This window comes from Lagopus leucura, unplaced genomic scaffold, assembly GCF_019238085.1.
Source record: "Lagopus leucura isolate 7727_CA_CO unplaced genomic scaffold, USGS_WTPT01 Super-Scaffold_100019, whole genome shotgun sequence".
Classification (NCBI taxonomy): Eukaryota; Metazoa; Chordata; class Aves; order Galliformes; family Phasianidae; genus Lagopus; species Lagopus leucura.
In genome coordinates, this window is record NW_024962273.1 from 4,898,392 (window position 1) to 4,912,667 (window position 14,276).

At 37.7% G+C, this 14,276-nt stretch overlaps 1 protein-coding gene across 43 annotated transcripts in view; it reads left to right on the forward strand.

Annotated features, from left to right (window-relative positions):
- The window catches only part of LOC122183568 (von Willebrand factor D and EGF domain-containing protein-like), a 290,489-nt gene that overhangs the window by 38,497 nt on the left and 237,716 nt on the right, over positions 1-14,276 (forward strand). For 39 of the 43 annotated variants that reach the window (XR_006180287.1, XR_006180288.1, XR_006180289.1 and 36 more), the window contains 4 exons: positions 4,483-4,643; positions 5,173-5,299; positions 5,875-7,550; positions 10,800-10,967. The gene's annotated coding sequence lies outside the window, so the exon portion shown is untranslated. Of the gene's footprint in view, positions 1-4,482; positions 4,644-5,172; positions 5,300-5,874; positions 7,551-9,088; positions 10,503-10,799; positions 10,968-14,276 lie in introns of those variants that run through there. The other 4 variants (XM_042877612.1, XM_042877618.1, XM_042877635.1 and 1 more) reach the window with 4 other exon arrangements.

Below are 14,276 nucleotides of genomic sequence, written 5' to 3' on the forward strand. Positions count from 1 at the left end.
GTAAATTACAGTCTGTGTGTTACCTGTTATTTTTACCAAATAAGAAACCTAAACTGAGTGGTAATTACCACACTGTCTCTACATTGTTGCGTCCTTAGAGGCGGTTAAATGATATGTTGTACTTTCTTGTGAATAGTAATAACATCCTGAACAATTTTAGTCATTCACCTTAAGATCTGTCTCATGGAAATCATTAGCCAAAGCCCTACGTTATGGTGAAGGTCTGGCTGGATAGGACATCAGCCACTAGTGTTAGTAGCAATCTGCTGGGAAAATGACTCTGAACATGTAAATGAGAAAGAAGATGCATTTCAGATCATCTTTGAAAGCAAAGGAGAAATAAACTACCCAGCTGGGATTCAGTGGCATTTTCTGATTTGTGTAGGTCCTGTTCCCACCTCGTTACCAGCATGTGTGCAAACAGTGGCCATGCATTTTGTACTGATTAGCCTGACGGTTTGAAAGATTAGCGTGGTTTGACGTGTAACAGTGAATGCGATTAGGAAAATAGGACCATATGTTATGAGGACCTTAGCTCGATAATGAGAATGGAGAAATGTGAAAAGTGTGTTCCAAAGTCTCAGTGAAATGATACGTTTAGCAAACAGAGGCTGTCAAATCTCAACTGACTAGACAGAAGGGCTGTTACATGTAGTTATTACTGCAGAGGATTTACAGGACGTGGTGATTTAATAGCACATAATTTCACAAAGCAAAGACAAGTAAGTTAACAAAAGCAGAGTCATCAAGAGTCTCCTCAACAGAAAACATTGTCACGGTCACTAATCCCATTCAGCTATAACTTTTAAAGTTACAAATAACACATCTTAAAGACAGAGCCTGCAGATCATGATAATTTGTAAGTTGTTTTAAAAATGGGAAAATGGGCATCAAATCAATGCGAACTTTGTGCACCACTTTTCCTGGCCAGTCACAGGTAGAAAAATGTGTCCTGAGTAGCTCAGACTGTTCTTCAACATTTTCATCCTCTATCTATGAATTCACTTTCTGTGCTACCTTGTCATTTAGTACCGTGCCTCTTCTTTCCACATGAACGAGGATGCTGGCCGTGTCTACACACCTGCATACGAGAGTTTTTTAAGATTTGTGCATTTGATTGTTCCCTGTTAAACTTGAAGTTTGTTCCTTTTGAATATCACCATAGCACCATTATTTTATTTTATGTTTCATTTAATTTTATATTTTTCTCCTGGTTCAGTTCCACAACTCATTGAGATCCTTTTGAATTTGAATACTGGCCTTGTTATAAAAGAAAACAGTTTTCTCTGATGCAGTTTTTTAATGATGTGGTTTCATCTCCTACCCATTCCCCTATTAAGTTCCAGTTGTTTGAAAGTAATTTATTTAATGATTTATTCCAATCTTTTTTCTGTTAAGAGAGGCTAAGTGGATTGGTTTGCAAATCTGTCTCTTCTGTTTATTCAGTATGTTAAAGGCATTTGTAGCTTTCCAGTCTTCCTCTTCCTCACCCATTTTCAGTACATCCTAGCCAACAAACTCAAAGTCAGAAAGAGCTACCTATCACAAGTAATCTTTTTGAAAAGCATTATCCAAAAGTGTACAATCTATTTATCAGGGTTGTTTAAAATCTGCATGCTTCATTTTTCAAAACATCAACAGCAATCCCTTTGGGATCAGACAAATGCAAACACTTGGAGAAAAGATGAAGTCAGCAGAAACCACTGGTGTGCTACAGGATTAACCAAGGATTATTAAATATTTAAAAGAGACTTTTTACTTGTTCAGAGTGATTGGACTTTTTCTCCTGTGATTCTGTCATTAGTCTTAAACACGGAGAAGAACTTTTTTTCTAACAGTTTTCTAATTAAAAACAAAATAAAAATCCCTAATAAAATAATGACTACTTCTTGAGGCCATCAGCTCTCCCAGTTAGTCATTAATGCCAAGGAAATGAGCCAGACTTGATTGTTATTGCTACAATGTATTGCTAATGTAATTTAGAGCTTCCTAGAAACAGATTTCTTGAATATATTGTAGTTCTCCTGGTCTACCTGAGAATCTGTGCATGAATTTATCCACATAAAAATTAGAATATGATCACAGTAAGGAAACTTAAGGAGTTACTAAGAAAAAAAAAAAAAGAAAAAAAAGATATTGAAAACTGCAATGGAAATTATAAATCTGATTTTAACAAGACTTTTGACTTTTATATCAAGACTGTGTGACTGAACAGCCTGATCTAATGGGTGGCAATCCTGTTCATGGAAGGGACTTTAACTAGGTAATCTTTAAGTTCCCTTCCAAACTCAGCATTTCTATCACTTTCTGGCATACAGATGCTAGGCATGACTTATGGAAAGTGGGGTGCATTGACTCAGATTCCCTCCTGGTCTCAACAAAAAATGAAGGCGGAAGAGGGAAGGGAAGGGAAGGGAAGGGAAGGGAAGGGAAGGGAAGGGAAGGCAACAATCATTAGGGAGTAGTGATGTCTGCAAGAGAATGCAGCATGATCAGTATGAAGGGTGCAAGAATTCTGGCAGCAATTTGAAGGTTAAAAAGAAAAAGAAGCAAGAAATAGTTGAGATAAGGGATGACAACTGTAAAATTTTTATCCTGGGGACTGAAAAGGCAGTAACTTACAAACACAGCCCAGGGAATTACGTCAAGCTGAAAGGTGACTGGTTCTTGATTTTCCAAGCACTTTTCTTTCTCTAGAAGCCATGCCATAAGATGTGATCAGTTTTTCTTTGGGCAGTGATTTTTACCATAAAGTCATATTCGCTGCCTGCAAATGGCTCTCTGAAGACAACTGACAGCATCAAGAGTCAGCTATAGCAATGGGTTCTGCTCAACTAGTGCACAGGAATGAATTCCATGACACTTTACCTCATCTATTTTCTTCTCATGTCTGAAAAATAGTGAGCATTTTCTCTTTTTTTTCTCTCTATCAACTATTGAACTTAGAGAATTTAGTCTAAGATGAAGAAGAAATAATGAAAACATTCATACATGCCAACAAATTTGATCAGAAATAACTTTGGTGTTTTTCTGGTTTGTTTTTTTTCTTATATTTAAGGTTTAGTGCAGAGTTCTAAGTATTTCCATGTTTCCAGAGGATAATATGAATTGGATCCTGGAAAAATAAGCACACCAAAACTTCCTTTTTATCATCTGATCACAGTTGAAAAACTGATGCATTTGAGATCTCAGAAGTTCTTCAATGTGGAACTGTAAATAGTTTGGTAGCCAAGACAGACTCCACTCTTAGTTTTAATAGTACAAATGTAGAATACAGTGAATGATGGAGGAAAAAAAAAAAAATCAATATGCTGCATACATGGTGAAAAAATGCAGAAAATCATGTGAAATTGTCTTATTTCAGTCTGGTGAGTGATTGAAAAATATCTCTTTCTTTTTGGAATTTGTTTTAACGTGCTGGAAATTAAGTCCAAAAAGATCAGGATCCAAGAGACAGGCTGTGAAAATGATGATGTGTGTAGTATACCTCTAGTGGAATCTCCTGTCCTCTCTTCCATGGTTGTCACCTCCTAAATGAATGTGACAGCAGTAACCCAAGATTTGACCTGAGTTTTGCAGCTGGAAGCACTGTGTTAAGAACAAACTTCACAGTTTGACGTAATCTCTGACCTCGCTGTTATCCATGGCTATGTTCTTAGTGGCTTCCCCTGCTCTCATCCTGAGCCAGATGACAGAAAAGAAGTCAAATGATTGAAAACCCCATGAAACTGTTTGGTCTCTGGACCAGGATTTCTAAAGTGTGACTTAAGTCCAAAGTCTTAATTACAGAGCACCTAAGTGTATCTCACGCTGCTACCAAGTAGCTCTGCTTCTCTCTGCCCCCACCCTGGGCTCATCATTGAGGTTTTTAGGAGACCCACAGGTATTCATGATGGGACAGCACCACAACATGGCTGTCCTGCAGGGCTCACTAGATGCTATGCTGTCCAGCTGAACCAGGGGGCTTATATCAGTATAACTACTTTCAAAACTAACACTGCTGGGTCAACGAGGTCCAGGAACTCCTTCAAAAAATGTTGTTGTTTTCTATTTCCTATTCTCTTTTATTATTTTTCCTGTCTGTAAAGTGATTGTTTTCAGGCTGTTATGATGCATATTTGATGATGCTGGCTGATTAGCTTGAACTTCTATTTCTGCCTTTCCCACAAATGGGATGGGACTGATGCATCCCCTGCTCCCTCCAGCAAACAGCCTGGAGAGCTAACTACCAAGTGAGCACATGATGAATGCAAAGTATCAACCAGAAAAAAACTTAATATAGCAATAGGAAGAATGTGAATACGTGATCACATCACAGCTACCTTAGCTTGAACAGAACAGAGTGACTGGTGATTAACAATCAGAAAATAAGGAGAAGACCAATTTTTGTAATAACACCCAACTGCCTGTGAGTGATCATCTATGAGCAAGGCACATCTTTGCTATGTTGTCTTAAATCAGTACTTTTTCTACATTTTACAGAATTAGCTTTCAGAAGTGTTGCTGGTTCTCAATACACACGTGCATTGGTGTCTCAGAGGCCGGAGGGGAGGACCAGTAGTACTGCAGGATCCTTGCTCAGTGTCTGCCATCAGTGAACCATACTGCTGTGCGATGCACATCTGACCCCAAAACAATGGAAGGTAAGGGAAACACTTCTATGAGCTACAGTTAACTTTGTCCCAAGGCCTAACAGTATACATTAAATGAAACAAGGCACAGTGAGAAAAAAGTTTCCCATGGAAGAATGGTACATCTTAGTTGGCACATTAAATTGTGCTTCATTACATTTGGTTTATTTGCTGCCTTGCTCTGAATATAATTTAAAAATTGGCAAGTCAAATTGTCTGCAGGGCCCCAGTGAAAAGAAAATACCTTAGAGAAATTCTGATTTGATGGACAGCATAATTGCTGGGCGCTTCAGGCTATCGAAGAGCCCAGAACCTAGATCACAGGCAAGATGGGAGATCTTTATGCAGTGCAGTCCCATCTGTAATTAGTTAGTGAGGGGGATTGTTTTCTGCATTTCTGGTATGTACAGAGTGATTTCTGCTTCACTGATGACTGTAAACATTGTTCTAAGTACTATTTTATGATCCCTGTAGGAATAACAATGTAAACAGCATAATTATGTTCACCTTTGAGGCATATCTAGAAACTTTGTTCTTCCAGAAGAGTGATAACAGAAATGAACACTGCTGACAAGGTAAACAGAGAGACATGGCAGCCTGCTTGTTAGAGACAGCTAATGCTTGAGGGAACTCTGCATTCAACTCCATTGCAAGAAAAAAATCTAAAGGTTTGTATATTTATCTCGTGCACATGTTGAGATTTATTCATAAATGTATTACTATATGGGGAAAATATTAAAAGCAATAAATTTTAAGATCTGTTTTCTTCTGGGGAAAACATGAAGACTTATGTCATGGTTTTATGATTACATATACTGTTTACTATTAGTAAACGGTATTTCAGTATATATTTATTATGAGTACCATAGATCACATGCATATTGGTGTCAATTTTTACCACCCTCTTATAACACCAGCAGGATTCCTGCTGAGTAGATCTGCATTTGGAAGACACTCACTTCAAATCTTACCTTTGCTTTGTCTAAGCAGAGTGCAACAAAGCCTCCTGCTTTAACTTCTTGGTTGTTAGCTCTTTGCAGAGAGGAAACCTCAGGAATATTTCCTTTACAACTTGTATTTTCAAGGGCTTTCAATACTTGTGATAAACCTGCAGATAAGATTAGGGATTACTGAATATGAATGTGTCTAAATGCTTTAGCCTTAGCTAGCAAGTTCTTTGTTTTATTCCAAGCTGCCATTTTGTGACTTTTGGGAGATGGACTATCATTTCTCTTTCTTACAGACGAGTTCCACCCATTGAAGTGAATTGGCTTCTCAATGTTTTTCAGTGAGGTATCATTCGAATTTGGCTAGGAATCTTAATATATTTTTGACTCTCCATTATTACATTAATTTGAGTTAATTGCATTTATGCGGCTTGTTCTTTTTGATAGGCTTCAGAGCAAATGCTGGGTGTAAAAATCACCAGTCATGATACAGTGGTTTCCTAACACTTAAGACAGTTTCATAACAGAAGAAAAATTCTACAAACAGATGCTCTCGCTTCTCTGTAGATGGAGAATATAAATGTGTTATTACTGTGGAACTTCATAGTGCAATTTATGTATTTGGTTTATTCATAAGTTATGTTCACATTTTAAGAATAAACATATTCAGTTTTCCACTGCAGATAAAATTATTCTCAGATTTTAAATGCTGCTTTTCATCAGATTAGTCTTGTTTGTAAGATTGTGTAAAGTAATAAAGGTACATTTTCCTGCTAAACGCATTTGGGGATGGAAAACACCTAGCAATAACAATAACAGCAATTCTTGGCATTACTGTAGCAACTTTCATCCAAAGATCTCCAAATGCTTTCCAATAAGTAATTAATTAGGCCTCACAGCACCCTGGAGAGTTAATTACAAATTATCAAGCATACTCTCAAACCATTTCCATTGAAATTATACTTGTTCCCTTTCCAGAAGAAAACAAAATACGCTGGCTATCATACCATGACCTTTCAATACCATGATTCATTTTGAAAATGTAATTAGATGAGAATTTGAACGTATCCAGTTTTAGGAAAAGCTAATATAATTATACCTGACCACAAAACTCATTAGAATTTTTGGTTTCTTCAGTGAGATGATACTTTTTAATCTAACTCTTTAATAAAACTGCAACATCTATAGGAAAAAAAAAAATGAAATGCAGCTGGATATCCCAGTAAAATTCCAGAGAGATTTTAAATTGTGGACATCCATCTGTTCTTCCGTCACAAGAGTGTTTGGTTTTGAGGATGTTTGATCCAGACTTTGCTTCTGACACAGTCAGAAGGCAGAAGGACAAATCAGTGTTGCCTCCAGACTGAGCATCCCTCCAGAAATGTAGTGAGCTCCACTAATTCAAGTGCTGCAATCTGGGCCAGAGGAGGTATTTGTTAGAGAATGTTGTTTGCCACAGAATGTAGGAGGCAGAGAAAGGCAAGAAAAGGCTGAAATCTCAAATCCATTTATAATGGAAACATCCTGCATTTCCTGAAGCACTGAGTAGATGCTACAAGATATAATTCCTTCCTACCAAAAATCTGAAGCTGTAATTTTACCTTCATCACATAGAATCATGGGAGTAATTAAAAACACTTTTACTATGTCTTTTGCTGCAACATAGTGATTGTCTTGTTTTGATGTAAGATGAAAGTAGTTTTCTTGCATAATTTTCTGAAGGCAAAGAATTTTCTTCTTTTACATCCTAGTTTTGTAGGAAAGCAAAATAATGCTTGTTTGCATGGACAGAACTTGCATATAATTTGAAAAAAAAACCTAGTATTTTATCGATGAAAATATGGTACAAATGAAAATATATCCGCATCTCATAGATTTCAAAGGCTGCATTAAATTAACAGTGAAGATCTATTTTTCCTTATTGTATGGGAACTGCTGAGTTACGGCCTGAACCTCTGATTGATCACCTGAGGTGAGCAATAAGTCAGCCAGAGGAGCACAGGTGAAGGCAATTCTCCTGTTCTGCCACAAGACCTATTTAAGAGCTGGCTACTGGGGGGAAGGATTTCTTCTGGAGATCACCTCTGCTGGTGTTTTGTGAGTGAGCCCAGGATAGGGGTAAGCCTTCTATTTATTCTCTTTTGTTATCATAGTCTGCTTTGCCTAACTCTCTTGTTTATTTTGTGATTATATCATCCTAATATTCTTTGATTATACACTTATCTAGTACAAGTGTCTAAAAGCAGTGATGACAGAAAAGTTGCTGTGATAGATATGATAGAGGCTAATTGAAAATTTCCCATTTCTATTTCTGTAAGTGAAGATCTAAGTGTTAGCAGAAAGTGCTTAAACACAGATGTGACAAACCAAGGCAGTACAAAGTTGATGAGGTTCCTCCCCTTTAAAAAAAAAAAAAAATTAAGAGGGAAACACTTATTAAGAAAATGAAAAGTTTGTGAGATACTATGAGAGAGCAGAGGGAGTTACCTTCCCAGCAGATTTACTAACAGCTAAAGACAACCTCTGGGAGAATAACTGAGGGCTCTCTGTTTTAAGTATGTGATTGCAATTGGTTTTGTGCTACTGCTTCATCCCAGCAGAAGAGTGAGCTAGTTTATCAAGAGTGCTATTTCAGTACCAATTCAGTGTTCCTGTTGTTTTCTTTTTTCACATCCACACATGCAAACCCCGTTAAGTCAACAGATTTCTGCAGGTGTGTATGATGATTTCATCCCCAAAGTGGTTCAAAATTATAATAGAAATAGTTATTTGTCTCTATAGTTCAGGTGTAACCAAACTCATGACAAAGGATGCATGATTTAATTTATAATCATAGACTCCTTGGAGTTGGATGGGACCTTTGAAGACTATCTATTCCAACTCCCCTGGAGCAAACAGGAACAAGCACAGCTACATCATGTTGCCCAGGGTCTGATCCAGCCTTGCCTTGAAAGTATCCAGGAACAGGGCATCAACCACATCTCTATGCAACCTGTTCCAGTGCCTCACCACCCTCACTGTAGAAGATTTTTTTCCTTATATCCAACCTAAATCTCCCCTCTTTGAGCTGGAAGCCATTTCCCCTTGTTCTGTCACCACAGACCCTGCTAAAGACTCGGTCCCCTTCTTTTCTGTAGCTCCCCTTTTGATGCTGAAAGGCCACTGTCAGGTCAGCTCTCAGCCTTCTCTTCTGCAGGCTACACAGCCCCAGATCTCAGCCTCTCCTCACAGGAGAAGCATTGCATCCCTTGCACCATTTTTGTCACACTCCTCTGGATGCAATCCAACAGGTCTATGTCTCTCCTGTACTGAGGATGCTGTACTCCAGGTGAGGTCTCACCAGCACAGAGCAGAGGAGCAGGATCACCTCCCTTGCCCTGCTGGCCATGCTTCTTTTGATGCAGCCCAGGATATGTTTGGCTTTCTGGGCTTCGAAGGCACATTGCTGGCTCATGTCCAGCTTCCCATCCCCTCCCCCCCAGGTCTTTTTCAGCAGGGCTGTGCTTTTCTTGGTAATGGGTAATTGCCTCAACCCAGGTGCAAGACTTTGCATTTGGACTTGTCGAACCTCATTAGGTTCACCTGGGCCAACTGCTCAACTCAGTTTGATTAAACTTTTAAGTATTGCTTGGGCTAAGGAAAATATGTAGAAACTCCTGTAGAGAAGTTTAGTGCTGGTGAAGGCATAAGGAGACAAAGAAGTAAGCCGTAGGAAAAAGCTGATATAATTACATAAGGGAACAGAGTTGCTGGTGTGTGCTGTAGCATAACCATATGCAAATAAGCATATTAACTGCTCAGACATTCTGTTTTTCAAACAAAAGCAGTATGGTAAGAAACAAGAATTTGTAATTACACTGTGTGGTAGAATTGAGCTTAGGAATCTTCTTACAAGAAACCGCAGCTCTTAAGCAACTGTTACCAACATAAATTATACAACTCCTACAATTGAATGCTTGATTGGCAGTCCTTCCTATCGAAATATGGAGTGAATAAAATCTATCTGCCCAGCTGTATGTGCATGTCAACAAAAGTATCGCAGGGAGAGCTAGGGTGATTTTTATCTACTGTTCTGGGAGACAGCAGTTCTGCGTTTATTTTAAATGAATCAAGCCAATTAGAGTATCTTGACCAAACTTTTCTCTGTTTCATGTTTACTATTACTTTCAATAAGAGTAGAAATATTTTCCTATGTAAGAAATGGGCTAATGCTTGATATTTAGGATGATTTTAGACCATGAATTCTCCTTTAATGTTGGTTTTGAAAAGAACACTAAAGTGGGTCAATAGAGTGTTAATCTTTTGCCAGTAAAGCTCTTAATTTCCTTATAGAATTGAAGCCACTCTTCTTATCTTTCCTGGAATTTATCAGACAAAAAGGGGCAATTACAATTAGTACAATTCAGATTTAATATGAAGCACAATATCTAATATGGGAGCTCAAAAGGGAAGATAAAATCTTGTACATGTACCTGCAAGCAATATAGAAAAACTAAAACGTTATATTGGAGCTGCTCCAAAAGTAATGCCTCCTATTTTATGATGATGATACAGTGATGTCAAAGGAGGATATCGGTGGGATGGCAGTAGTGGTTGAACCTTATTGCTAATATTCTATGACATTTTGTTGCTGTGTGACAAATGGCAGCAGTGGAGCATTCTGACAGAATAGCCTTTGATATGGAAGTGCGTATGGAGAAAAGGTGTGGGATTTAATTCCTCCATGCAGGAAACTACTGACGTACATTGATGCTTTCTGAACATTTATGGAAACCAACCAATGGATGTGAGCAATGAAGCAGAGAGTTGTGCATTTCAACAGTGGTGACAGTGAAATAAAACACAAGCCACATTCCAGATGGCCATGTAAAATTTTATAAGGATGACATGAAGGCTCCCATGGTGAGAATGAACACTAAAGTTTGTGAGTATATCGAAAAACACTGTTTTGATCTGAGAATTCACTCTATTGAGTAGTGTTACTGTGCTCTTTGTACCTGTTGAAATTTTCATGGAAATTAACAGAAGGCATTACTTTTGGAGCAACCCACATGCATCCTTTAAAGATAAAATAACAGCCACTAAGCATCATTTCTAGTTTATTTCAACTATATATATTGACAGTGTGAATTTATGTTTTTGAAGCTATTTAGGCTCTATTTGTCTTTAAAAGCCTAACTGTGGCTTTATCTTATTTTCCAATTAATGCACGAATCGAAAGGGAATCCACCTCTCTTTGAGAAGAAAGAACTGTCTACGGCTTGTTCAGAGCACACAGGGTCTGGACAAGAGGAATGCAGAGGACTCTGGGCAGTCCCATTGCTGAAGAAAAACTCTAAACAGGCATTCTTCAGGATTCAGTTATAGAGTAAAGCAATATCTGGACAAGGTAAAGGTTTTCTTTTTAATATATTATAAATATATATATTTGTTACCATTATTGTTATTATTTTTATGGGAAGGAGGAAGGGAAGACACAGAAGTCATTTCAGAAGCATTATGAATGTTTTATTTCTGCTCTCGATGCGGACAGGAATTCTGGGTATTTCTGAACATATGGACCTTGATCTTCATAATAGAAGGCTGGATAAAGGGAAATACTATTTTTTTTTTTTTTCCTGATGAGTCTCTCCTGAAATGTTTCACATGGCTAAAGATACATTGAGAATAGAAGCTGGCTTTGCTGTTGATGTAATTTTATGAGAAGGAAAGTAATCAGCTGTTTTCATGCAATCTGATAATGAACAACAAGCTGTGTGAAATCTGCTTGCATAGTAGTAAGAAAGATGTACAATAAGCATTCGGAGTGATTAATTATGTGAGTAGGTTTGTATCCAATTTAGAAGCAAAGACTGACACAGTCAGAATATTCAGTCTGTCTGGAGACCAAACAGAAGTGTGAATGAAAGAAAATCGTTCAGCACAATATTTTCCACAATGCTCTTGAATTTGGTTTAGAATATTAAACCTTGGTAATGATTAGTAGTATGTACGTGACTCCCATTATTGTTAATGGTGAACATGTGCTTAACGTCCTGAGTGCTATACCAAAACTTCACTGAAATAGCTTCTAAAGATGTCCAAAGTGCTGTAGAGCTTAGAGTAAAACAGATTGCTAATGCCAACTAATGTGTGCAATAAAATCCATGGCAATGGCACACTGATTAGGATGTGTTTTTCAGAATCTTATCTTTACAGAATATTTAATCTTGAAAACCCAGTTGGAAAACACTACACTACGCGGGGCACATCTTGCTCTCAGATATAATCAAATAAATCTATAGTACCTTCATACAAGTCAGACTTCTACAGCCATAAAACCAGTGAGAGAAGAATATACTTTGGTCATGTCTCAGAACAGTATTACGTTGATGCATTCTTGATGTACAAATGTGCATGCAACCAAAGCTTAAAAATGAATCATTTTGTGATACATGCTCATTTCTATGGGCAATTTTTTTAAAACCAAGTGTATAGTTCTCAAGAAAAGCAAAATTAAAAATGGCAGATCTCAGCATGAATATTTTGAAACACGGGGGGAGGAAATTAAAAGTCTTTGCAAGACTAACTGACACTATTGGCATCTTGCATCATTTCCTTGTGTTAATTTGCCTGGCTTTCCAAATTTTGTTTTTAAAGCTTCTGATGCCCTAAGTTTTTGAAATATAAAGAAGTTTGCCACTGCTGATATCACTCACTCTCCAATCCTTTTTTGGCACTTTGTGAACCACCAGGCCGCTCCCCTGGCCAGCCTACTCCTCCCATCCATACTTTTGTGATTTGAGCCTCAGTGATTGACCAGCTCTTCAAAAAGTGATAACCATGGCCAGCAGGCACCTCACGGTAGTTACAGCCATTACTCTGTATCATTGAAAGCAAAACCCCACAGAAATTATTTATTCGGTTTTACTGAAAATAGCAAGCTGCAGAAAGAATTTAGGATAGAAGAGGAATTATAACCAGAGTGGCTTTCATGATGGAGCATTTGATACTTGGAAGCATGGGTGAAAAACCTCTCTACTGTTCCTATTTATTTGCAAAGAACTCTACTATTTCAGTGTTGTTTTCTCGTGATCAATACCAGTTTAAAGACCTGCAGAGTAAATCCAGATGACGAGGGCTCAAAGTCTTGTTAAATTGCTGGCATTTTTTTCTCCTGGAACTGGCTCTTCCTTGGCTCGCAAACCAGGGTTTGCAGGAGCAGTGGTAGAAAGAGGAGTGATATATGCAGGGAATGTCTGGGGCTCTTTTCACTATTGAACGGGAGAAGAATGAGAAGAAAGCACTAAGAGAGGAAATTGGCTGTGCATGGGTGTAATTAATATGTGGTGCAAAGAGGTAATTAAATGAAGAATGGTTTAGCAAAGGAATAAAGGTGTAGTATATATCTTCACAGAATAAACAGGCTGGGGATTTGTATGAAGCTCACATCCCTGTGGACATGTCTTTGCTACTGCTGTGTAAATACAAAACTAGGGTGAAATAACAAAAACTAGAAGGGTGTATTGTGACTGCTTGTCGCTGTGGATCCTTTGTTTTTGAAAATGGATACCGTTATGGAATAGCCTATGTGTTCACCACCGGTGATACTGCTTAAAAAGTTGCCCCCAGTAGAGATGATTAAGCCAATGAGTGCCCAAGGTATAAATCACGAGCTTGTTCTAAGTGCTAAGATGGCGCTAGTTAAGGAAACAGGGTCTCTTTATGTGCAAGTGAAAAGAAATGGTTTGGAGCAAAGACAAAGTACCTCAAGATGCTTAACAAATGTTCATTATCATTGCAGGTGAGGTGCTATGGAAATGTAAATACAAGCAAAAAACATTCAGCTCAAGTGTTTGCAAGCAAACACAATACACACACACACACACCAGGTACACAAAGCAAAATATTTACCAAAAGTGCAGAGACTTTATAACTCAGCTGAGTTCCAGCATATTAACATTCCAAGTAAAGATATTTATTTTAGTTGGAGTGCTGAGTATTCTAATAATGCTGATTATTCCAGTACTTATGCAACACTTCTGTGAATATATCTTATCATGAATGGTTTATTAAACTGGTTCAAATGGTCAACAGGCATTTCAAACGCATTTACTTGAACTTTAATGTTGCATGTTACATTAGAAATGGTTGGCTAAACGTATTTAAGACATTTAGCAGTGTGAAGTGCTACCCAAAAATTCAAGCAAATGTGTTTTTAATAGTGGCTGATGTGTTATGACTATCCTGTGCCATAAATGTTATGAGTATTATTTCTGAGATATTTACACATTGCTAGATTCCATCTGTAGTACTTCTCTGCTTATTAAATTATATAAACAAACATTAAAATGTACCATAAGAGTCAAGCGTAAAGTTCCCTCTCAGATTTGCACAGCAGGTACCTGTTTGGATATCCCAACACCATTAAGCGTTCAGGACTCTCATGGCAGAAAATACAATCAAAATTACAGTTCAAATGAGCAATTGAAGTGTTGGCATGTTTATTTGAATTTTATTGATATGGAAATCTGAAATGGCAACACTACCTATTTACAGACAGCCTTGGTGAAATCAGATAGGATAAAACTTAACATGTTAAGGCCAGCTCATGAGGATTGTGAAGCAGCATATGCTGGAGAGTTTCCTTACAGCTAGACTTCTTTATAAGTGATATGGGAACCATATCTATAATGAGAAATATGATATGTTTAAGTTG